This window comes from Bombyx mandarina, chromosome 05 (genome assembly GCF_030267445.1).
Source record: "Bombyx mandarina strain Sakado chromosome 05, ASM3026744v2".
In the NCBI taxonomy this organism is placed as follows: Eukaryota; Metazoa; Arthropoda; class Insecta; order Lepidoptera; family Bombycidae; genus Bombyx; species Bombyx mandarina.
Genome location: NC_143212.1, coordinates 1,668,185 through 1,696,139, shown reverse-complemented (window position 1 = coordinate 1,696,139; position 27,955 = coordinate 1,668,185). Strand labels below are relative to the sequence as shown.

The following is a 27,955-nucleotide window of genomic DNA, read 5'->3' as shown; positions in this document are numbered from 1 at the left end:
ACATAATTGCTCAGGCATATAGATTGTTTTGTTGGGAAAATAAATGACCATCAATAATAATTTATAATAAGATCCAATTATTCTTAGTATACATACCACGAAGCAAAATTGTGATTCTCGTTACTCACGAAGAAGATTTAAAAAAACCATTGAGTGGACTCTTTTAATATCCCGAAGAAAGACCAAAATATATTACAATTTTGGAATAACCTTTTATTTTTGCAACGGCAATCTGCGTCCGATTCCACTATTCATACAACACGTTGTATCCTTGGGATGTACAAGTACCAAATCAAAGCCATAAGATACAGCGAAATGCAATGTATGTAAAATGTGCAATTCACTGCCGAAAATTGAATCCGTGGCCTTCGCTCTTTTATCAGTCTCTCAGGATCTATGAATTGTATTATAAAGTTTATTATTGAACGTGCTGCAACAACTTTCATTTGTGAAATCAATGTCGTTCGTTTTTTTTTAATCAGTAAGGTACCTAATAAAGAATATCAGACGATTTCTATGTTATCCATAATCGCCCCTATTACGTAAATCAGTTATACATGTTGTATGTATTCATTTGAATCCAACGTTGTTGTCGTGAGGATACATCACGAGTACTATTTGATGCCAACAGCGAGTAATTTGCGAATGGAGCTAAGAGCATGTTCAGCGCTAATCTTCGTTCACTTGAAACCGTTTCTGGTCATTATCCTGGTATGCACCTAAAGTATTACCTGATAATATTTATTTTTGGTTAACACTCATGTAATAAATAACACAGTTTATTGAGAGGCTTTAACAACTTCAGTGTGGTTTTGGTTGGCTTTTTAATAAACGAGTTGGGGATTTTTAGCGCTGGGAGATAACAACAAATTTTGTTTTAGAATAAAGCGTAGTAATTAAGGTTCGACAAATCGACTACACGGTCGCAAGTTTCAAGTGGCTTAGGCTACATAGGAAATTAACTGGTGAACAACCTATACAGTATTATCATATTATGAATAATAACTTTTGTGAAAATTAACGTCCGGAGAGCTGTTGCAGAACTTTAATTATGCACGGATGTATAGTACGCTATTACAATGGAAAATTAATACTCGCGGTATTACCATACGTAGGAAGTAATAAAATATTTATTAGCAAAATTGATTGGTTGAGAAACATAAATTTCATACATCCTGAATCAGTCGAAGGCTACCATAACGATTTCATAATTGAAAAAGACATCTACAACTCTTTTAATGTTTGAAATATACAAATGTAAACGCTACATAAATATCAGTTGTGGAGAACGTAATATATAACAATGAGCTCAACAATCCATCTGTGCGTGTTCCAAAGTAATTTTCATTTTGGCGAGCCTCTCAACTAAAATAACATTACAAGCGAAGAACGTTAAGCTGAGCCTGTGAATAATTTCAATCATTTTCTTGATGGATTCTCTTCCTTAAATAATGCTTTCGGCATGATATTACATAAATAATTGGCTTCGGTCATTCCGAGGGCTGGGAGCGAGCTGTAGCGTAGAAAACGATCGAGAATGCGTACCGAATTATTAAACATGCGCTTCAGTTCGTTACATGATGCGCATGTACTAATTGCAATTGTATGCACGTATTAACTAGTTCGTAAATTTACGAATCCTTTCCTCCTCCGTGCCTCGTGTTCCTCAGTGCTGAGGATCGTGACCTTTACGGAATACATACGTAAAGGTTTTCTTGGGAAAATTTCTAGTAATGGGTTCCCGGGTTCTGCCACAGCAGAATTTCAGAGGCGATTTAGTTCCTCGAATCCTTTTTTTCATTCTTTATTAGAGCCATACACCTATTAGGTTAAGTCGGCTATTTAAGAGCATAAAATATACATTGATCAAAGTGTACCGGTTAAAGAAAGTTTGGTAAGCAAATTGTCTCATTTACTCTTGGACGGAACAGGTAATCGATGTGTATTATTTATGTAAAAAAATAAAAGAAAATCGTTCACATTCATGAAGCGCTGCAAGCAACCGGAGCGATAATTAAAGGAAAGCTGACATCATCGCCCGAGTTAGAACTGGTATTGTTTGTGCGCCTCGCAATACAAAACGAAAGGAACGAGATGGGTTATCATCGGTTACCGCTACGAATATTAAAATCACAACAATGAAACGTAACAGAATCGTATTTTTTTTTCCTATTCAAACTAAGCCTCCAAGTTCAATGCCGTCAGCGTCGGATTACACGCAACTATTTGTCGGTTCATTGATTTTATCGTGACCAAATTTGCAGGCAACGTGTTAAATGATCCATTGATACGACTATGATTGGCTTAGCAAACGAATGGCCGAGCAAACATGTATTTCGTGTCACCAAATATTTAATTGGCACACAGTCATGATTCACGATTATTTAACCGAGATTATTATGTCAAGTCTTTTTTATCATTCACTAGTGAATTTCATACACTTTCCTAATATTTGTGAGTATAGTGAAATAAACAGAAAGTGATACGCTTCTGGAATTATATTCTCCACCACGTATAGTAAGTACGTTGTTGTTACAATGCCATAGCCTTAGCTTGAAGCACCGTAAGTTATAGATGTTAAAATTCATAAGTTTCATCTTAATCATCTTTATTATTGATGCATGAACCGCGAACAAACATACAAACCTACAAATCAAACATTAACTTTTATCCATTAGCAAGCAAGTAGGCAGAGCAATTTTACGTTGTTTGTATTTTTTGAATAATTTTTAAGGATGTCAAGTAATTTTCGTTTGTGACTCAATTTTTTTATAGCCATCAAGGAAATTGCCATTGATGTTTAGATGAGAGACATTTTAAGGCACTTTAATAAAGGAGTCGGAGATCAATAAGCCCATAAACGGACGAGTACTCTTTTTGGTGGTGTGAATGCAACGAAAAAACTGTTTACATCAGCAAACCGAGCCAATGCTTTCTCTGGAATGTTTTCTTTCTTTCTTACGACATAAACAGGCCAACAATACGGTAGTAAGAGATTGTATCGAGGGGTGAACTGACTATTTGGTTTAAGCGACATTTATCTTTGTAATTAAAGGTGCGTTTTATTTGGTATCAGCAACAACAGTTCGATGTTTTGAATTGAACCTCAATTAAATTTAATCCATTGAAATAGCTGAAGAAGTTTTTTTGTTCTGATATATTTCCAAAAATGAAACTTTAAATGTCTCTCCTGTAAAGATGCAAAAAATCTTCGAGCACCTATCAATAACATCTTCTTTGAACTTCGATTAGTTAACGCCCCTAAACTAGATTTGTCTGCGAGGTCACAATTTCCGATCGAGTCAACAATAAGGCTTGTTTATTGGCAAGGTTTGGTGCCTATAAATCATACGTGCATATTTCGCCAACTATGTATTTTAGGTGTTCTGATGTCAATTGGTAAAGATAATTTATTCTTTGCTTTTTGAAGATTGTCAATGTCTTCCTAAAACTAAATAAGACATAGGTTCCTGTACGAAAACAAAAATAATGCGCGGAAATATTTTTTCTGCTGCGTAGTTTGGCTGAACGCACTCACGGCCGTAGTCCTGGTGCATTTCGGTTTGAAGGGTGGGATGGGACAGCCGTTGTACTATTAAAACTGAAACTTTAGAACCCTTGTCTCAAGATCGACTCGATTTTTATTATTGGCCGTATAGTCAGACAAGCTTACGGCCCACCTGATGGTGAGTGGTTACCGTCGCTTATGGACGTCAGCAATGCCAGGGGCAGAGCCAAGCCGCTGCCTACCGTTTAATACTCTCCACAAGACTCGTTTGAAGTAGGATAGTCAGCGTGGCGGCATTTAAGTTATAGATGTCTGGGCTCCGGTAACCCCTTTATACCAAATCAGCTCTGAGCTCGTCCGCCCATCTAAGAAAGAAAAAAAATTTCCTATCTATTCGCCGGTAACCTAAGAGGATATTTCATCTAAATTACTGATATTGAACGCATGAATAATTTACTTTTATCGTCTACGACATAAGATTTTAAGTGAGAGATAAAACGAAATGTTTTAAAGGAATACGAAAACAAAGATGTTGTTGAACTACCAAATGCAATACAAGCGTGACGGAATCATTTCACAGATTTTTTTCACGTTACAGAAATTAACATTAATTACAAATTCACAAGTGAATTTATAAACAGAATTAAACAATAGAGCAGACAACAATAATGCAGGAAGCCGTATTTGCAGAAGTTATGCAATTGTTTTTGTTGTGATTTTTTATTAAGTAATTATCGACGCCATCTTTCGAAATTACGAACCGTTTCGTTTTTTTTAAAATCTAAATCGATTTGGTTATTTTAACTTTATAGTCAGTACGTTCTCTCTATATTATTATAAATTAAATAAACAGCATTCGACTGCTTCATTGCGAGAATCAGAAATTAAGAGATCTGAGAAGAACCAAAGTTGCACACATAATCCGTTGGATTAGGAAGCTAAAGTGGCAGTGGGCATTGGACGGCCGATGGGGCAGGAAGATGCTCAAGTGGTGACCACGTACTGGCAAGCGCGGTGTAGGACGACTACCTACCAGATGGACCGACGACCTAGTGAAAACCGCTGGGTCCCATTGGATGCAACGGACCGGCCGCACTGGACATCAATTGGAGAGGCCTATGTTCAGTAGAGTTCAGTGGACAGGCTGAGATGATGAACCGACTGATTCGACAACGCAGAGCATGTTTAGAGTGGGGCAACTAATAACTTGAAGAATAGAACTTGGCGGTTGATTCATTTTGTGTTATAAACTATTATACTATTATAAAGAACGAGTTTTTTAAGTTTTACCGAAGAGAACGAATCAGGGTTTGACATATTATAAAGAATCTATATATTAATACGTGAAGCAAAAACTTTGTATCCCTATTTACGAAAATTGCGCGGACGGAGGAGTATGAAATTTTCCACACTTATAGAGAATATAGAGAAGAAGTGCACAATGCTAATGTTTTTTAAAAAGAATGCATAAATGATACATTAAATCAATAAAGAAAACATTACACACACTACATACCATGTATTTGACGCACACACGCATGCATACCATTTATTGTCAAACTTTTGTTCTTGACGTCTGTTGTCAAATTGAGAATAGATTAAATATTGTTTGTCTTTGTTAATATTTTTTATAGTGTAGTAGTGTCTTGGCGAAATTTGTGATTATAGAAGTATAAAATACAATCATAATAGTGTACAAACTTACAATTCCAATTAATTATAGTCGAATTTCGACTACTGCGGGACCTCTAGTATTATTCAATTTTTAAGGAAGACGAAATTCGAAAACGATAAAATTCGAAAACGAAATTTCTTGTATAAAGTTAAGAAAAAAAATATTATAAATAGATAATACATAATTACTGTAATGTTTATTTTTTATTGCTTAGATGGTTGGACGAGCTCACAGCCCACCTGGTGTTAAGTGGTTACTGGAGCCCATAGACATCCACAACGTAAACGCGCCACCCACCTTAAGATAAAAGTTCTAAGGTCTCAGAATAGTTACAACGGCGACAACAACGACATCAACAAACATTATATTGAATTATTAATGTGATATATAATCAAAACATAATTACCTTAAAGCAATTCAGTTAATTGGTTTAATGTCAATGCAAATAGCCTATTGTTTTGTAGACATTAAAGAAAATTGATCGCCGAAAATCTAACTGTATCGACACATAAATCATACAGTATAGCGATTAAGACTTCTCATACGATAGAATTGTAGTTCAATATGTTATTTCGAACGAAGCTGATGATTGGCCTCCGAGCTAATGTTGACATTTGGGTCGAAATATACGTAACTGTAGTTTCGACTTTAATCGATTGGTTCTGTTGCCGACTGTACACATTCGAAATGCTTAGCGGTGCTCAAGCAAAACGAGAATGATGTCATCCGTTTTTTGCGATCATTCTTAATGTTAATGTGAGGAACTGTTTTTGTCGGTGTTCAACAAATGGTTTATCAATGGCTTCGTGTTTTAATTTTCAAGCAGCAAAAATAATTCGTTTTCCATCGCAATTTATTGTTATCCAATACGAATATAATAATTGTACTTGGAGTTACAAAATTTCCTTCAGTCGGTGACATAATATCTACCTGTACTGATTACGGATTTTGATTTTGGGCTCTCATACGAAATACATAGAAAGATACATATATCAAAATTAGCTCGGTACAAATGTCTTTAGTTTGAGAACGCGCTCAAGTATTGGTAACATACGATAAAATAATAAACTAATAAATAATCAAAATAGCTTTAAATATGTGCAGTTTTTGATAATTAATTTCGAAATAAAAAACGGTAATAAATGTGTTTGTATTCGATGGTTGTTTGTTGTATTTAAACACGGTAAACAGTCACAAAGGGCAATGTCACAGAAAGATCAAAGGTTTAATTTTGGAGTGAGCTACTTTCAAAAGCCAAAACGAAACTAGAGAACCGAAAAACAATGTAAAACCTCTCCAAAGTAACAACGTCTAAATATACATTGCTGGTGTCGATGTTCGTTCTTGGCTCTATGGCGACGCCTACACTCATTCTGGGCCAAATCGATCACATCCGAGAAAAGTACAACATCAAAAGCGTATCTATATAAAGCATTATTTTTTTAGTGGTAAGGTTCATTTTGGGACGTTCCGGATAATGTTTTAATGTATGCACCAACGAACCGCAGGAAGACATCCGTCAATCAACGAGGTAATCATTGACGCTCGAGTTCATTCCGGGAATGGGGTGATGCCACGTGTCTTAGGAGTCTAGTGGCAAGTGTAACAGTAAACTAGAGAGAAACGACATCCAGGAACCATGAATGAAACTGACACTGAACAATGTGCACGACCGTGAAATGAAAACAATAAAACTTCTTACGGATTCCGGAAATTCCACAAATAGACATATGAATGGAATCACAGCTGAAGAATTGTAACTGCATTTAAATCGTGACGTGATTGATATCGGGAGTCATAAACTACAACAATGAAATGGACAACTGTAAAACCAACCTGTGTGAGTCGATCGTTATTTAAAGGGAATCCATAAAAACTATCAAAACAAACAATCACAGACCACCGCAATGAGTTGATACAGTAGGATATCAACGCGGTGGTTACGGACACTAAAAATAATTTTATTACTTGCTTTTTAAGTTTCCTTAATTCAAATGAAGCTCGTTCTAAATATAGAAATAAATTTTAATTTTCAGACAGATTTGTAAAGTTTTATAGCAATTTTATTTACGTTCTCTAAAGTTTGGTAATAGGTAAGTGTTGCTAAATCATTGATTGATTGCTTAACGAGACAGATTTTCCTTTAAAAGCTAAACCTGCCATATTAGCATACAGCTTACATAATCCTCGCTAAGCCCAATCACCTGTAAAGCCAACTAAACGAGATTCGCGACGTGTTATGATGGATCGCGTGACAGAAGATTGTTTTGCGCCAAGCATTCCATTACTTTTTTTTTCTGCGATTGAATGATAAAAAATGTCATCTCGTCATTTGTCATTCGGATCGTTGAAACTTCGGCAGTCTTGTCTGTGCGGCTGCCGCTTGGCACGATGGTATCGTCAATGAGATGCTAATGTATTACTTGGCACGTTTGCTTGTCAAGTCGTCCCTATCAGATTTCGGTATTATTAGGAATGAGCAGCAGAGGCGACGCGGCGTGGTCATTGTTCTCCTCTACTTTTCACGGTCTTCTTGTTTTTCGGTAAAATCCACACGGTTTCCTGTATAATCCCCATTAACCTTGGTGGGTTTGGCAAGCGTGACTGTGAGGTGGAAACAAACAAACTAAACCCTTGACATCTTGGCGTTTTTAGGAAGTATGTTCTTCAGAACATACATAAACAACATAAATTCATTTACTTTTGTTTTTAATTTAAATATTAACGTACTTAATAAATAAACAAACTTCACTTCTTCAAAGTCTTCAAAAAAATTCCTAGAATTTTGCATAATATAGCGAGAGTAATTAGTATTCAACTTGAAGGCTAAGCACTCTAAAACAGTAAAATGACGGTGTAGTTCTCTGTACAAAAAGGTATTACATAGAAAATAGGCAATCGAAAACATTACTAAAGCGTAGGTCCTAAGGTTTAGTTTGCTATGTTGTAGTTGAAGGAAAGAATCAGACTGCTTGTCGCCGCCGGTGTTCGTAGAGGACAGAAATATTCAAAGGCTACGAGAGAAAACGAGAGCCACAATATACAATGGCGTGAATATATAAAAACACAAACGTGAGTCTCGGAGGCGTCGTCAGGTTTGCAGACCATAAAACGCAATTTTTTAATGATCTATTTGATGAATGCTACATATTTTCGGTAGCTTTCGATTGGCGTTTGATGAGGTCTTCGAACTGATGACCGAATTATTAGTATTTTAGTAATTTCTCTAAGTGGTTTTTGATTTTTTTTTATTGCCCTTGTAGGCAGACGAGCATACGGCCCACCTGATGGTGAGTGGTTACCGTCGCCCATGGACTTCAGCAATGCCAGGGGCAGAGCCAAGCTGCTGCCTACCGCTTAATACTCTCCACAAGCCTCTTTTAAAGAAGGACATGTCATAGCGCTCGGGAAACAGCGTGGAGGGGAGCTCATTCCACAGCCGGATGGTACGTGGCAAAAAAGACCTCTGGAAACGCACTGTCGATGCCCGCAGCGGTTCCAGATAATATGGATGAACTCTGCTCCGATGGCGGGAGGTGCGATTAGCATTAGCATTCTTCTCAAACATCAGATCGTATTGTGATTTACAACTATTTAATAATAAAATATCAATTCGTATTTTCAATTGTAAGGTCGCGGGTAGTTTAACGTGGATCAATGCTTTAAATGACATTTTAAAATTAAATACACAAGTTTTATACGTTTTAAATGATTTTTAATGGCAACGCAATGTTACAACTACATTTGTATTATTATGAGGTTACGCAAAATAATTTCGAGATTAATTCGACTAAAGGTCTATTAAAAAATGATGACTGAAACAACGCCACTAATGATTCATTTGGAAAATAAAACCGCAAGAACTCGTACGACATTTATTCTGAGAAGTATGTCGTCTATCTATATTATTATGTTTTTAGTACTCCGGAGACTGTCTCGGTCCTTCGTTGCGACGTATATAGCGAGCGTATTCCACCTACAGCAGAAATCTTATTTTGATTTAATTTAATGCACTCTATTAAATATGTAATTCACCACTAATTGACTAACCTTGCAGGATTCACTTGAAAAATGTTTGTATGTTTAATTGACTTTTATATTGAATATTGAATAAACAACAAACAAAATGTGCCCCTTAATAATTAATTATCAAACAACGTATTTACTTATTTATTACAAACTAGCTGACCCGGCAGACTCCGTAGTGCCTCAATCGTTAAAAAAAAGACCTAAACTTTTGTATAAAATAAACTTAAAACAAACAAAAGGAATCCGTCCGACGGGAGAAACATCAAAGGAAAAACAAAATTGTTATTTTTGTTTAATCCCGAGCATTTTGATATTTTTTTTCACCTTTTAAATTTCATTTTAAATTCACCATTCACCTTTTAAATCTTCTCTGGACTTCCACAAATATTTCAAGACCAAAATTAACCAAATCGGTCCAGCCGTTCTCGAGTTTTAGCGAGACTAACGAACAGCAATTCATTTTTATATACATATATAAATTATCGAAACTCCATCATAGACTAACACGACAATGTTAAAAGAGCGCAGTCGTCGAGCAGCTTCTGTATGTAAGCATCGAGATTATCTCTCGTAATCTAGAATGTCGCGTGCTCGGTGAAATCGCAATGTGCATGTGATGCATTGCGAATCACATGTGATAAATGTAGCCTAGACTCGGCTATGAGACCTGAATACTAATAAACAGCTTAGTATAATACACAGGGTGTCCCAGAAAGAATGGATAATCTTGAAACACCTCATAGTAGAGCTATTGGGGACACAAAATAAAAAATAAAAATCTCTGGTAGTAGTAACCACATTACGTATTTTAAAAAAAGTTAATCTTTTCCATACTGCTGTGTGTTTCTGGAATATACAACAGTTACAAATAAATTAAATCCATAGGCTTTTTGTTGTTATAATATTCTACACGGACTATACTAAGGAATATGTAGGAAATCGTATGAGTAGCTAGTGTAATTTTTATAAAAGTTAATCTGAACTTAAATTTTAATAATGAAATTTGGTATTTTTCTTTATTTTTAATGTGGGTACTAATTTCTCTTTATTTTTAATGTGGGTACTACCTAAGAAATATTTTTTTTGTGTCCCCAATAGCTCTACTATGAGGTGTTTCATGATTATCAATTCTTTCTGGGACGCCCTGTATATGGATATTCGTACAAGGATGTGACCTCAACTGTTACTCGACACACCCTCTGTAATATAAATTTTATTACTTTGACACAAATCAGCTAGTTTTATATTTAACATATAAACTTTTAAAAAAAACCTGTAATATCGCAGAGCTTCGAAAGCACACAAATAAGAATTTCTTTTTTTAGTTTACATTTCTTACCTAACGTATCATGTGACATTAACTGGTAACATTAGCATATTATTTAGAGTGAAATTACCAGAGAAAGTAGCAAAACACAACAATATACAGACGGAAAGCTGACTAACGTAAAAGGCGCGCCTAAAATGAATAAATTTGCAATATCCTGGATATTTTGTGAGAAGAAATACAAACGAATGACGGCATTGATGACATCATATTTCGAAGCGGTGGTGTGCTCCGTGGAGTGGTGATGCAATTCAATCCTCTGAGTTTAAACATATATCTGTATTATGTGTTGCAGATATGAAGGGAAACCAGTTTATTGGTTTTCTAATAAGAGAAGTGACGAAATCCACGTTGAATAACAATATGTGAACACATTTGGTTTGTTTTTTTTATTTAAAATTTCGTTCTCCACGAACCTGGTGCATAAGGCTTCCAAACCATGAAAAGGTACATATGTACATATGGGTATCCAATCCGTGAGTCAGATTTAAAATATAGAGCATGACGTTCTCAATAGGACAGTTTGATGTCATTAAATTATCGAAGCAAATACGAAAAACAGCTAGTCGAAGATTGCATTTTTTAGCCTTGAGAGGCTATTTCAGCTTCGCCCTAACATGTAGGTGAGCTCACTGGGCTCAAGCCGGAGTGTTGCTAACACTGGCCCTAGCAAGAGCAGTGCTTCGCAGAATCTACCACCGGATCGCAAACGCGACCCACTGAGAAGACCCGGCGAGAAACTCAATAGGCTTCATTTTTTTAATGTAGGTACATCACCAAATGTTCAATGAAAGATTTTATTTATAATAGTCTTTTTAATTTACATTCAGTGTACACTAAAGTACATTTAGATTTAATGAGGTTAGGGAAGCCTTGCGGAAAGCCGTTTCACTTAAGTACTTTAGATGTAAGAACCAGGTAGACTAGCATTAAACCAGCCACACTGTTTTATGTTCAATTACGTCAACTGCAAGTGGATGTATTCAAGAGCCGCTTTACAACTCAGAAATAGAACAGAAACTTTGTGTTTATGATGTAAAAATACGTTGACCGGATTAATACTAAAATGACATTCAACCTACACAGCAGTCAGTTTTTGGAACGCTTACATAAAACGCGAGCGGTATTCTTACAGCGCAATAAAACAGTATACGAATTTATTTGCGCGATAATTTGTCATGAACTATACGCATAAATACGTGAAGCATTCGTTTGGATCTGCTGTTGAAAAATATTTCAGAACGGGAACCCGAACATTTTCAACGAGTCGTCGTATTTGTCTCAAGAGCGCATATATCACTGCCCCGGACGGCCATTGCGCAATGCGGTAGCGTTATTAGCTAGACATTTAGATAGCTCCACTTCTGAATATGACTCACTATCAGCTGTTGCATGGAACTTAATGCAACAAAAATTAAGTACATATTTAGTATTACGTAAACTTCAGATTCTGCGGAACGTGACCAACGATTTAATGAGATTTCCAAAATTGTTCGTTGCTTGCACAAGACAGGTGATAAATAAAATAATGACACAATCTTATGCGGAGGAAACTAATTTGAAACATTATAATTATCAGCCGAATTATAAGACGAAACATTAGAACGTGAAGCTGCACTAATAATAGAAGGGCGTAGTTATTTATCACGTATTGCGTAAACGTTCCTTAAATGGTAACAAAACTGTTAGCAACAACCTTAAAGGGCATGCAAACAGAGCTTTTAAAAGTACATGTTCAAATTACACAATAATTAATGAGTTTGTCCGTTAGGATAGCAAAATATTGCAACACAAAGGTTAGGAAAGCAAAGTATTTGATTGGGAAATTTATCTGTTATTATATTAAGAGGACAATAGACGTGGGCTGCTAGTCGATAGCGAAGTTGGCGTAATCGTATTCAGACTATTGGATGCGAAGTAAACAACGCACGACCGCGATATAGGTTATCGGTACACACAAGTCATCAATGTTCACTTAAAAGGGTATCGATAGAGAATCAAAATGAAACATTAAACATAGAGGCACGTGCGAGGATGTACTAAAAACATATGTAAAAATGAGGTATAAGGTTAAATATGTACTTCACAAACGAAGCGTCCTACAACACAAAATATTTTTTGTCATCTGTCACTGACAGAGCACACTGATATAGTCTAATTTTACGACACGTACTAACAACAGTTGTGTTTTTAATTGAACGTTTACTTGATGAAAGATCTTAAGCATTCCGAATATTAACTGTTACTAATGATGACTAATAAGATTGGTGAAAATATTTCAATGACGTAAACGTTCGTGTCATCTAAAAATACTGTCAAAACGTTGGTATTTCTGTAAAGATGCGGGTTATCAGACAGCTTACATCGTTTACAAGCCGAAGGAATTTCGTTTATTTCTGAACCATAATTCATACGAAATTACATGGGTACGTTTTTACAAAAGATGAATCATTGTCAAAATTGTTATGCTAGAACTATACAAGTAATCCCATACATCATTAGCGTTATCAAAATGTAGCGTGCAAACGTAAACATAAGGGAAGATAAACTTAGATAAAATGTGTTATAACAAATATGGCTGCCGGGGAGTCTGTAGTGTATGTGGAGTATGACCCTGTTGCCACTACAGAGGTTATCACACAATAAGATGAACCTGACAATCATCATGTGATTATAACAATTTTAGCTAGGCAGCAAAGTAAATTAGCAAACAACTAGACATTGATAAATAAATAAGTCATTAATAACAGAGTTTCTGTGATTCCTCTCCATAAATAGTCAGTAAATTTGTCATGAATGTCAGGCTTATAAATTGAATAGAATATAACGCACTGAACGTATGTATGTACATAAAATCACTGAGACGTTCGACAATTAGACAATAGCAGTCACAAAGCCCAAAGTTAATTGTCATGGAGTTTCAATGACATCAGTGTTAAAGACGCCATTCAAAGCACGATTACACGAAGAATGTATTGTGTCGAATATTTATGTACATACAATAACACTATCTAGTCAGGAGATCTTAGCGATGACAATCAAAAAATATCATCAGAAAGAATTAGCAAATGAATTAAACTGCCATTTGTTAGTATTTTCTCCTCGTGGTAGGTACGAAGAGTACGCTAGAACAGTGGATGGAGCAAATAGGTGTACTGAATTCAAAAATTGAAACTGTTTAGGCTTTTGGTTAAATAGTCAAGTAATATAACCAGGGTCTGCAGCAATTAATCCTTACCGTTGATGTTGACGGCAAGCGATCTATATTGGTCAGACTACAAACTTACCAAAAGGACAGAATGAAACCTTTAGCTTTTTTTCATAATTCTTGATACGTTAGTAGGGTAACCTCGTAGTTCAGATAATGATTTCCTGAGTAACGAGGTATATGAAATGAGAAAAAAGGATAGATCCCAGAAGATGTTCACGATTGACTTCCACGGTGAAGGAATAACATCGTACAATAAAAATCAAACCCGCAAAATTATAATTTGCGTAATTACTGGTCATAGGAACTCTTGTGAGTTCGCGCGGGTAGGTACCACCACCCTGCCTATTCTGAGGTGAAGCAGTAATACGTTTCGGTTTCAAGGGTGGGGCAGCCGTTATAGCTATACTTGAGACCTTAGAACTTATATCTAAAGATGGGTGGCGCATGTACGTTGTAGATGTCTATGGGCTCCAGTAACCACTTAACACCAGGTGGGCTGTGAGCTCGTCCACCCATCTAAGCAATAAAAAAAAAGATCACATGCGAGTAGTACTCAACAAGAACACTCAGCATCAACACTGAGATAATTTTACATTCATGCTCAAACTGTACAAATAATAAATAGTACCTAGTTATTGGTTTTGTAATGTGCATTCATCAAATAAATAAAAGAATATGAATTGTAAGCTTCGTTTCGCGACAAATAATTCAAGCATTGTATCTACAGTTAAAAGTGATTTCATTAAAATTGAGAGCCAAACGTACCTTCTAGTAACTGATAAAAATATTATGTGCCAAAATATAGGCAATGGCATCGCGCGACTTGGACACCTGGCACTTTGCCTGGGTAACGGCGCAATCAATCTATTTCAGACATGAAAGTTGATTCGTTTCACTATGTGACACTTCTATAACGCAAACAACATTTCGTTTAAATTGAATAACTACTATTTATTTTCAATTCCTCTGTCGTATAACTAAATTAGAAAGTTTAGGCAATTTTGCAAGTCAAGAGAAAACAACATGCTATGTTTTATTTTGTTCAAATTTTAAATGCTCTACAACGTTTTTTTCCTGACAAGCATTTAATCTCATTACAGTACCTTTTTATCGCTAAAATCGCTCCATTTGATTATATATATTTTTTAATCCGACTAGAGGTCCCGCAGTAGTCGAAATTCGTATAATTAATTGGAATTGTAAGTTTGTACACTATTATGATTAATACAATCATATATACTTCTATAATCACAAATTTCGCCAAGACTACACTATAAAAAATATTAACAAAGACAAACAATATTTAATATCTATTATCAATTTGACAACAGACGTCAAGAACAAAAGTTTGACAATAAATAATATGCATGCGTGTGTGCGTCAAATACATGGTATATAATGTGTGTAATGTTTTCTTTATTGATTTAATGTATCTTTTATGCATTATTTTAAAAAAAATATTAGAATTGTGCACTTCTTCTCTATATTCTCTATAAGTGTGGAAAGTTTCATACTCCTCCGTCCACGCAATTTTCGTAAAAAGGGATACAAAGTTTTTGCTTCACGTATTAATATATAGATAATGAAAACTCGTTGGACAAAAGTATTGTTTGTTAACAGTAAAATGTTGCCATACGCACACACGGATGATGTATCTGAAGTGATTCGACAAAAATTTTTCGAAAAATCGGCATGTCACGACGTCACTTTGACACCTCACCGTTTTGTTCAACGCTTTAAGATAGGTATGACGCCATCGCTTAACCACAGCGTTCGAGAAGAAGCTCCCATCCATGACTAATATTGTCCTTTAGTAAATATACACTTCATAAACCACCGGTTTTTTAGCAAAATATAATTATACAGTATACCCAAACGTGTCGAGCATTAAAACAAATATTTGATTTGCCTCGAGTGTGACTAATCCACGGGCATTTGTTAACTCACACCGATCAAGGGTGGATGACCTCTAGTATTTGTCGAGCTGATTGTGTCGCGTTTGTTCGAAACTGTCTACACAACGTGTTGACATATTTCAAATTCAAATTTCGTTCCTTGGTTTTAGAGAGCTCATGACGAAGGCGAAACGAATTCGATTTTTGATTGATTATCTTGCTGACGTACCTTTGTTTGGGAAAAGACGTAACCCGTTTAGGAGACATTGCCTTACCTGAAATAAAACAAGAATTGTGTTAGAAAATATACATCAGTGTAGCAGACGAGTATAAACTATGAATAATTTTGGACGTAGTTTAATATCGAATTTATCAAAGTGAACATTAATTATGTTTTTGTAATTTTCTTGCTTGTTTGGTATGCTAAGAGTTATTGCGAAGCGCTTCAGAGATTCCCTAACATGTTATTCGAATATAGTTTTTATTTATTTATCAATTGGCAATGTTACGTATTCAAAATTATCGATATTACAAAATTTCCACTGAGAATCGTACTACAATAACAACAAGCTCGCTGTAAATATTTGTAAACAATCTAGGAGCGTTCCATTGCGTGACGGCACAAATACAAGGCCAGAATAGACAATAGTATATCATTTGAATAAACGTACAAATATCCTTCATGGGACACCTGCCAGACAATCTGTACAACGGTCCGTTATATTCTGTTGTTAGTGAAAATAGAATTATTTTAATCTATTTATTTTTGACAGCATATTATCTACACTATTATTAATAATTTTTATATACAAATACTATAAAATCTTGGGAGCTTTCGGCTAGAGCTGTACGTTAGTTGATCAAAGGGCCAAAATTTTACATTTCTGGAAAACTCCTACCCGCCATCTATTTCAGAAAGTGAATTGATTTATCATTGAAAACCCAGTAAGCGAATCATACGGCTCTAACGACGGTTCTCCTATTAATGGAGACCTGAAATTCATAGAGTAACCGCAATCACTTCCACATCATCTATCCGGATTGCATTCTACGTATTTATTTTACTTAAGTCCCTAAATTGTAAGCCCCCAACATTTAAAGTGTACTAGCCCAGCATCAGAAATTTGCTATCAAAATTAAATATAAATGTACAAAAAAAAAAACAATTTCGACCGTAAACAAACGATAGTGGTATCAGCTTACAAAAATAATTAGCGAAACAAGCATTTCAATCATGAAGCATTACGATACAATTTGACATTGAACTTATACATTCGCACGCAACAACGTTTACAATGACAAATAGAATTTATTACTGACCGATAATTAATAATAAAACAAATGAAACATTCCGTTTGTAAGTCAGTTAAATGATTGTTGACGCAGTCATCGGCAGCTATGATCGCTATGAGGATGAATTGAAAATGGATAATGCATCACGTGGCTATGCACGCGTTCGCTGAAAACCCGTTTGTTTATTTAAACTATGAACTGCAATATAAATGTACATTCAAGATATTTGCAAAGATAACACTACGACTAGTTATTAGAACGTGTATGGTTGTTATTAGATATTGGCCAATAGATGTTTCCGGATTCAGTGATTTTTTAATTTAAGTCGATGGATTTAGGCCCCTAGGCTTACAAGGCCTTAAGAATTTATTGGAGCATTTAAATCACAGCGTGAATTGACAGCACACATTTTCAGACATAACATGTTTAATATTAATTAACACCGTGATAACGCTTATCTGACTCCTCAAGTAGAAACGCATGTTGCTTCGCGACTAGAAATTAGCAGGCCAGTGGTGAGGATCCGTGTGATCCCAACGCCCGCTCGATTTTTATCTTGAATCACCTTTATGCGCAAACATGCGGATATATCCATCTTGTGCGTTTCATTTTGTTATACGATAGTGTTACTTCATCGTTGTAATCAATATGATAAGATTAAAGTATATTAATGTTCATTTTATTGATAGAATATATTATTTGTTTTTAATTATATTTTTACTATGTTGATAACATTTTCTAGAGACTAGATATAATGGTTATCGTTAAACCGGAAAAGAACAGCGGTTTAAAATTTGTGGCACAATACATTACTAAACATGTTTTTTTTTTAATGTACTTGAATTATCAAAGACCAGCAAACAATGTAAGTACTACGAGTATTATGTGACCTTTGAATTACGAAAACAGCAGACTGATTGTTAATACTTACACGTGGCCATTGTGAACTGGTTTCAGTTCCACTAATATCAACGCGGTTTTTTTACATTGTAGGCCCATAGCTGGTTGCCATATGAATAAAACTGCGTATTATTTAATTAATTATTGTTATCCAACTGTGGTAACCGGTGAAGACAATGGTTTCACTTTAATTCGATCCAAGCATAAAGTTTAACGTTTTAAAGCCCCATACCAATCTGATGTTTTGATTTAATAATTTCACGAATGTTAGTTATATGTTTCAAACATGTAGGCTATGTCTATGACACATTTCTTTGGAAATACCAACTATCTTTAATCTTTTACGCATATAATGGGGGGGTTCAACTTTAATTATAATAAAATTAATATTTATGTAGCAACGATGGTGGATTTTTTATGAATTAAGCAATACGAGACGTACTAAACGTACAGATTTATACTTTAATTACATTTTTTGTACAACTTTCCTTTGGGCAAATTCAAAGTAATTTTAACTTTGTGATTTACTTTACGCCAATAAGCACTAAGGTAAAAAAGAATACAAACTATAAATAAAAAGAAAACGAAATGAGGATTTTTGACGAAAAACGTATAATGTTTTAGATGGTTCTAAAATCATGAATATTTAGTTTATATATCAATAAGCTATTACTCATCGCTGAGTACATACATACATATGGGTTTAAAGTCTACATTTCTTTAGGTTTTCCTTTCTAATATTCAAGGTGGTATTTAAGTCAGCCACATATTTGGACTTGACTTTTTTATTCCAACTATTACTATCGCTGAGAAACAATTTCAAGCCCCATTTCAATAAGGATCACGATGGCATTATTGAGAAAAAAAACGAAGAAACGTTACCAAACAAATCAACATACTCATATTAGCAGTTTTAGAAGCACGCGAAACTTTTAGTATCTAGGTACCTACGTCAATAAAGTCGGCAACATCCAAACGCACACTTATGTACCTACATCTATTTGCGTCGCGGGTCAATGTTAACATACTTTTAATTGAAACTGTTGAATAATGATCTCGCGTCTCGGCTGCCAATCTCAATTCATGGTTGCGGTGTTCACAATTAGCCAAACGTAGTTTCGCGAACGGTAAATTTGTACACCTTTTTTTTATTGCTTAGATGGGTGGACGAGCTCACAGCCTGGTGTTGAGTGGTTACTGGAGCCCATAGACATCTACAACGTAAATGCCGCCACCCACCTTGAGATATAAGTTCTAAGGTCTCAGGTATAGTTACAACAGCTGCCCCACCATCCAAACCGAAACAAATTACTGCTTCACGGCTGAAATAGGCGACGTGGTGGTACCTACCCGTGCGGACTCACAAGAGGTCCTAACACCTACTTTATCTTATATTTACACCTTTGATACAGGTACCAATATGGGGCGGTGCTATTCTAAGTCGGCACCACTTACGACATTCATTTGTTTATTAGTAACAAAAAACGGTAATGTTTCTGAATTGAAATTAAGATTAAAGTGTAAACAGATCGGAGTTTTGACGTCATGTCAGAGGCGGATGGGTGACATACACGTGATCAATTGAGTCAGTCTCATGATAAATTAAAGACGTTTTTAAATTAATTAATCTCACATTTTACTCGTTTAATAAAATCGTATAAATATATCTTGAAAGTAAAATACGTAAATGGGATAATATTTTGTACGAAAATTATGGTTTTGTTTAAATTATGTTCAAAGGTTTCACAGAATGCAGCGGAGACCTCGGGTGTTTCATATCGTTTCTTATTTCTGCTAATCTTTTTTTGGAAATATTGCAATTCTGTCCCTCTTTAGAAGGTCTTCCATTCGAATCCTAAAATAAAACTTATCAAATAAACAAAGCTGACCTGGGAGACTTTATGAATTTAACACAAAACGCTTAAGGTAAAAAGGGCAAAATGAATAATCCAATAAAAAGCCTTTTTAATGTGTAATGTAAACGATATTTTGTATATTTGACCTAAAGCAGGAAGAAAACGCCTCTTGTGAGTTGAAGGAAGAATAATAACCTTTAGCATAAGTAGTAATTGTTTCCTACAATACAACCTTTGTTAATTGAAATATTTATCACAGTTCAGTTTATTCAAAGTTTGACAGGTAATGAATTATATTTTGATTTGATCGATTAATATATGACACTGATCTTTTATAGCCATAAAATATATTCATTAAAAAATCACCTCTTTTTCTTGGTTGTTTTTTTAATGTTTCATTGAAATTTCGCAAATTTGAGAAATTGTACTTATCTATTTATGAAATTATAAAATATATTATTTAATTGTAATCGATTATTTATGGGACACACGGAATGCATCACGCATACCGAACGATGGTAAGCAGTGATGAAGATAACTTGGCAAACGGGACGAAAATCTTTGGCACATAAAACAAAGTCACGCCCCCGATATGCTGTACTAGACAAACAAGCTAAAGTGGTGCTTGTTTATTTCGTTACACTGTCAAAGAAGGTATAGGAAAAGAGACAGATCAGGCCACAAAGAAAATTATGAAAACACCAAATGAATTCATTAGGTCTTCCAATAGGATCGCTGCAAGATTTGAATTACAAAAGTCCGTTTCGTCTTATTAACATGAACATTGGCAACCTCATCCGTTAACACATCGTCGAACCTTCTAACGTTCATTAACTGAACGAAAGTGTTTACTAATCTAGGCATAAATCAATCGAAACGCATTCAAAGTCGCCAAGTTTTGCACAATCAGATCTCAGCCGTGATTTGAGCTGCTGTGCCACCATTACGAATATCGATCGATACAAGGCCAATAAAATTGAGAACGAGTCACAGCTGATTGTTTTAAATCATGCACTAAGCGATCACGTCATTGAGCAATTCGTTAATTGTTGCAACTTGATTATTTTACTTGGCCGCTACCGAAATATAGTTAGGAAGTTTATGAATGAAGTACAACACACAATGTTAATCAATTTAAGTAGCTGTAGCTAAAAGGTAGGCAAACAATCTAAGTTTGGGCGTTTAACGTAAACCGAGAATAATGAAACAATTTTGTTCAAGTAGGATTTTTAATCCATATCACAGATCATTTCTTCGACGAAAAGTGTATTGGACTAATAATAATAATATATTTGAAATTAGAATGAAGTTAGATTATATAAATGAAAAATTTGATTGGCATAAATATATAGTTGGCTCCACTCACTCATTTCGGTGCATAGATTTCGGAGCGGATAGAAAGTAGCAGCTTATGGTAAACAACTGACCGTAAAGCCTGATTGTATAACAATTGAACAACATGAATATCATTTGACAACAAACAAGCTGATGTCATCGCTAAGTTAGCGCTAAACCGCAGATGATGGCACTTCATGTTCATCATAAATCTGTGGTCACAGAATTAGTTAGACCGTAGCTTCTCGAATTGTTATAAAATGGCTTGCTTTGATAAATAATAAGACTTTAGAATTGCCGAGAAATATTCTAAATGGAAAAAAATTAAGGTCTTGCGTTGAAAAAAAAAGTATACTATTTTAATTCAAATCGTTTGCTGGTACAACCCCTTAATTTCGTGAAATTGGATTCTCTTCGACGAAAAAGAAACCGTAATCGCTATTAGTGGTGAGCCACAAGCTCAACAATCATCAAAAGGCAAATAAGTACCTTACGGTTGGATAGACTAAATCGTACAAAAGACTAATGACGTTCATTGTTGATGACGACAAACAAACGAGTCCTTTGAACGGTTCGACGCGCAGGATCATCTCAGGGCTGCGGTTGCAACACTGGATGGGTTTCAATGTCATGGAGCATGACGTTGCGTTGTTGCTAAGGGCAAGCGTGACGGCACCAGACCGGTTGAAAAACACGACTCTCATCGCATCTTTCTAGAACATATTACACTTTATATTGCGCATTTGCATAGCAACGTTTTTAAGAAAGGCTTACGCGAGGACGTAAAGGTGCTATTGACGTAGGTAATTTCAGAAATAATAAATATAATATTTACTGGTGGTAGGACCTCTTGTGAGTCCGCACGGGTAGATACCACCACCTTGCCTATTTCTGCCGTGAAGCAGTAGTTGCGTTTGAAGGGTGATGCTGTTGTAACTATACTGAGACCTTAGAACTCATATCTCAAGGTGGGTGGCGGCATTTACGACGTCTATGGGGTCCGGTAACCACTTAACACCAGGTGGGCTGTGAGGTCGTCCACCCAACTATGCAATAAAAAATATAAATTCTGCTTAATGTATTCTTTAATTAGATTAACAGGCGGAGCAGCACTTCGACATACGGTGTTACTTGAAACATCGCCACACAATTACTTATCTTCATCGCCTTAAAATGAAGAGCTAAATTCTGAGCACAACATCAATTTACGAACACGGCTATGACAAAGTGTACGAAATGATGAATTGCGAATAGCGAATCCATGAGGTCAGACCACTGCTTTCGCCGGGCATCGAACCCGGTTGCGATTGGTTGTTGCCAGGCAGATTATAACGGTTAACAACATAACAGCATCTCAAGAACAAATTGCAAAAGTTGCGCAGCAATTAGACCTTGTATTAAATAAATATGGTTCTTGATAACCATCACTTTTCGAGCGGTCGACTTCGTTACTTAACTGCGAAATCTAATAGTATATGGGGGATTTCAGTTTACCAATTATTTCTTTGTAACCACTATTCGGTGAAGAAAAGTAAGATTGACACACACACACGGTTTGGCGGCAATATGAATGTTGTTTGTTATTTCATTCGGGAAAGCAGCCTCCAATCGGCGTAATAAGTGTAATTATGATTAAGAAGGTATTCGGTTTTTTTTTTAGAAAATATAGAGGGGGAAAGGATTCCTACTTTTGTCTGTCTAAAATAATAATAACGTTGGTCTACTATTTTGCCATCATGCGTCAGTTTTAAAATATTGTTGACTCTAACAATGCAGTAGTCCTATAGCGTAACAAACTTTATTGTAATGCCCATAAAGCTCAATATTTAATACATCATCTTGATCAAAAGCTTCTAGCTATCAAATGATTTCGAACACGCAAAGTCACTCTGGAAAACTTATACGGTTTTATGGACGAAATTTCACGATAATCTGTTTCGTAAAAACTTTGTCTGTAGACTTTTCCGTTTTGTTTGAAAGTAGTTTTTGAATAATTTAACCTGGAGTTTTATAAATCGAGTTGTGAAATACTTTATCGAAATAAGTCATGGCGCTGGTAGGTTATTGGAAAGCAAGCGTAAATAATGGCGATGCTAATTACGACCTGGTATGAGTTAGTTACGCAAAATATTATACATATTATTATTGTCTTACTGACGAATAAAATGCTTGAGGTTTCATTGCCATAATGTGTAACAATAATTATTATTTGATTTTGTATTCAGATGTAAATTAACTGAAACCTTTTGTATGATTTAAGACTAAATTAACAGACCCCATTTTTGCAGTAGAAGAAATAAATTATTATTAAAACAGCTACTACACTATTGTGCTATTTACTTGACTTCTTATCTTCTTTGACGAATTTCATAAAAACAACCAAAATAAAAAAACTGTTGCCAAAAAGTGAACACAATATGTCCAAATGTCATTTTAAGCACCCGTCGCAAATGGCTTTGAACAATACAACTACTTTTAGTCGCCCATTCTATACCTTGAAACTCCGCATGTGTACAGCATTGAGTGGTCTCAAGTGTGAACTTATATGAATACTAGCGTTTACCCAAGGTTCCGCTTGCATTCATTTAGATTTAAAAAAAATCCGTCGGCAATATGTAGTTATTTTACCCGGATGATCTGCTCCCTGTGCCTTTTCCTGACGTCTATAATGTGTATGGCAAAATAATATATTATTCATTATTATTATAATGATGACTGGTTAAATAGTTCAGACATGAAACCTTAATAAACAAACAAATATAATTCGCATTCATTATCTAGTACGGACGGGAACTCGAGTGAAACACGTCACAAAAAATATTTGAAAAGTGTTCCACTACAAAAACATGTTTCGGCCATACAATTCTACCATATATTATCCGAAGCTGACTAGGATGAATATTTATGATGTTTCACCATATAACAAAATATACGATTTAAAATCATTACTTATTCATGGTAATCGTAGACTGTTGACCGGATAAAATATTGAAGTGACTGACTCGGTGGCTACTGATTGCTGGGCCGAGGGTCATGGGTTCGATTGACTCATTCAATATTATTATTTTTCTTTACTTTTTTTCTCAGCAGTCGCTAGTACGTATTTAGCCTTAGCCAAGGAATAAATATTTTTAATGTCCGACAGTTAAGTTTTCCTCCATTTCTAAAAATTTACGAACTGTTCTATATGTATTTAATATAGCAGATTTTTGTAGTTGCATGAAAGTGTTTCAGAGTGGGTTTCAGATCAATTAACTTCAGGCTGTGGTGGAGGTGCTTAGGGACAACGCCTGTGGTGGAAATGACTATTGGGACTATGTAAACTTTTTCCTGGTTCCATTCATATTCTAATAACTTCTCCTTTCAGGTCTATATATTATTATTATTAAATATTATTCAATATTTATTACACATTCAATTTTCATACATTCGCGCGAACAACAGGTTTATTAGCTCTTTGTCTGGGTGTTTAATATACATATAGGTTTAGTATTATATGCTAGATGTCTAGAGTTTAGAAGAAAAAACTGGTCAGTTAACAGCTTTTCTGGTTCGGCACGAGATACACCTACACAAAGTGCTCCTCGGGTTGATTTGGTATTTGGAATTGACTGTTTTAAACGGGGTAAACAGGTCTGAAGGGTAGGATAGCGTATAAAAAAAATAATGATGTAAAAATATGAACAACAACTAACAAACAACTAACTAACAACAAACTACAATTATGAAAAAAGTATGTTTACGATTCTTTTAAGATACATTTTTAATTCGACAAAAAGTTGCTAACGATAAAGTAACAACTAACTACCTATTTGAATGCGTATACCGTCATTAACGTGCTTACGTATTTCATGAAATGAGATATTAAAAACCGTTTTTTATATCAATTTGAAAATGCTGAACAATCCTTCTAAATTACTCGCCAAGTTAAGTAATGTTTAGAGGCAAAAAAAAGCTGCAATCATTCCGTCATCATAAGGATGCCAAAGATGAGGTTTAAATTAAACCTTGATGAGATGGACAAAAATAATAAAATAAATCATCAGGAACCGTTCACACAAGACAAAACAATTTCTTAAAGTGGACTCCTTCTTTGCTATGGAAAATTTAAGATATTTTTGGCCAATATCCGACAAGAGGTTTTATAGGTTTCAATAGAAAGCAGTGTGTTTGCAATAGAACAAAAACCGATGACAATAAATACGACAATACAAATAATTCACTATTATAAACTGACTATTTAAACTAGGATCATAACTCATCATCAAATAACACTCATGTTAACTATGTACTTTTTGGTTTATGTTCGTTTGTAAAGCTGAAACTAAATATTCGCATAGGTATCAGTGTAAACGCAGCTTCGTGACTAAAATTATGGTTGAGGGTTACCAGGAATCATTACAAGAATTGTTACGCATTCGGGGTATTTTATTGTGTCTTTCACGCAGTGTAAGCACAAGGACAATACTCGGCTTAATAAAGTACCTAGTAATTTTCAAAATTTTGTAACACTGTTGTGAAAAATATGTATATGTATCGCAGAGCGAAAAGCAAAAAGGTTTTTGACCTTAAAGGTTTCAAAAGGTATGTTTTCTTTCCACAAAGTCCAATGCATTATTTAGAAATAACTACACCTTTAATTATCTTCTCATCAGATTTGCCTTATATTTGAACAAAATACGTTTTTTGATTCATTACGCAAAAAATATTCAAGATCAATATAAAAGTAGTAAGTAATTTATTATGTATTTTAGTAATGTACGAATAAATATTAACTTATATTTTTTTCTAATCTTGCAACACAGCCACTTCCACTCCGTACCCTTGCCGTGACATCTAAATGTTAAAGTCAATAACCTGCCAGCAAAAAAATCTACAATAACTCTGCAGTGAACGCGGCCGCGCTCTATTCTCAGAGCATGACGCAAGCCATGTTTCGTACCACCGAAATTATAAGGGCGTGCAATGCATAAAAGCAACGTGTTTGAGCGAAAGATTTCTTTCGAATTATGTATGTGTTTTATTGTACAGAACTTTGAATTTTAACCTATTTTTATTAACGTGCACAAAGTGACTTGGATCGAATTTTTCTACCTAACATTAAACTTTCAATAACTTACCATCATTTATTTATTTATTTCCTCTTTAGACACGACGTCATTAATGACACTTTGAACTTTGAATCGTGTGCATCAAATTGTGCAATCTCGTAAAACAGTGATTGTGACCCCAATTAATACTTTTGGACTATAAAGGTGTTCATCATTAAAAGTAAGAAAAGAGTGGCTACTCAGGGAAGATTAAGTTTTAGAATAACATTAAAATTCCGAGAAACACACTACGGAGACTTCCTACAAATTTTCCGATCCGTTATTCGTTCTATTGGTTGCGCACTAAATTTAATTTAAAAAAAACATTAATAAAGAACCAATCGTAAACAACAATAAACAGAGTTTAATCTGTGAGGGTGTCCAGTATCGTCTTGACTCATCCGTGAAGTAACAGATAAGACACGGCCGGTTTACTCGTAAACATGCAATAATGTCGAAGTTCCAGTCCCGAGCATGAACTAATTCTATTAAGTTAGGTTCTTAGCACGTGATCACCTTTACACAAATGACTTTCACGACAAACAATAACATCGCGAAATAAATTCAAACCGACAAAATATATAAATTTGCATAATATAATAATTATTATTAGAGAGTTCGGCATGTCGTGAATCCCATATTTCACAATCAATCATATATTTTTGGCAGGCAATTGCGCGTTCCAATCGATTTTTCGAACTCAACGTAGACGGTGGTATTGCTGTTATAACGTTGTCTATAGCCTCTTGTACTTGCTTTTGTAGAATTATAACCCCATCTCGACATACCGCAGCCCCTCTTTATCAGTAAATAAAAATTGTTTTGATACTTCTTTCGACTACTCCAATACTTTATAGTTTTCGTGGTCACGAACGTGATGTTGGTGTTTGGTTGTACTACAAATGTACTTAGAATTGCCAAATATCGATTAACTTGACCTCTTTACTAGTTGCAGGACCTCTAGTGAGTCCGCGCGGGTAGGTACCCCCCATCTGCCTGTTTCTGCCGTGAAGCAGTAATGCGTTTCGGTATGAAGGGTGGGGCAGCCGTTGTAACTATACTTGAGACTTTAGAACTTATATCTCAAGGTGGGTGGCACATTTACGTTGTAGATGTCTATGGGCTCCAGTAACCACTTAACACTAGGTGGGCTGTGAGCTCGTCCACCCATCTAAAGAATTAATAATCAACAAGGATAAGATGTAGTTTAGGAACAATACAGTAACGATAACTTTGTAAGCCTTAATGTTATGAACATCTAACTTATTGATGATCGTATAAAGGATCATCAGACCACACGAGGTAAACGGATACACACCCTGAATGGCCCGTAATTAGTTAGTCTCTTCGAGAATATTAATTTTGAATGGTCTCGCTCTTTTGTTGATTGGCTTTTATTTACGTATACTTTGAAATGAAACTCATTAATCTAAGTACATATTTTTTGTTTGATGAATGAATCTTCTGACGAAAGATCTTTTTTAAGGTTAAGTTACGACCGAGACAAAAGAACGAAATTTTTAACTGAAGGTTGATTATTACAAAGGAAAAATCTTTGTAAAACAAATTCAGGATTTATTATTCTGACAAAATTCTACATGATATGTAAGTTTTTGACAAAAAATCAATAGTAATTGAGCGTTTACAAAATCAATTTCTTTAAATTTTCCAATTTTTCAGTTCCTATTTGTTTAGCTCTGTTCATAATTTAAACAAGAAATAAAGCAAACATAAATAAGTCCATATTTGTGTAATCGCGTGTAGTGAGATGGTTACAATCAGACTACACGGTCAATAGCACTATGAACAAGAATGGAATACATACCCGTATATCAT

The 27,955-nt window shown here is 35.1% G+C and overlaps 1 protein-coding gene across 7 annotated transcripts in view; it reads right to left on the bottom strand.

Annotated features, from left to right (window-relative positions):
• Nucleotides 1–27,955, bottom strand: part of LOC114242131 (uncharacterized) — a 172,461-nt gene that overhangs the window by 57,897 nt on the left and 86,609 nt on the right. Inside the window, exon 3 of one of the 7 annotated variants that reach the window (XR_016323063.1) lies at nt 15,875–15,920. The exons of the other annotated variants lie outside the window; for them this stretch is intronic. The gene's annotated coding sequence lies outside the window, so the exon portion shown is untranslated. The remainder of the gene's footprint in view (nt 1–15,874; nt 15,921–27,955) is intronic. 7 annotated transcript variants of the gene reach the window in all.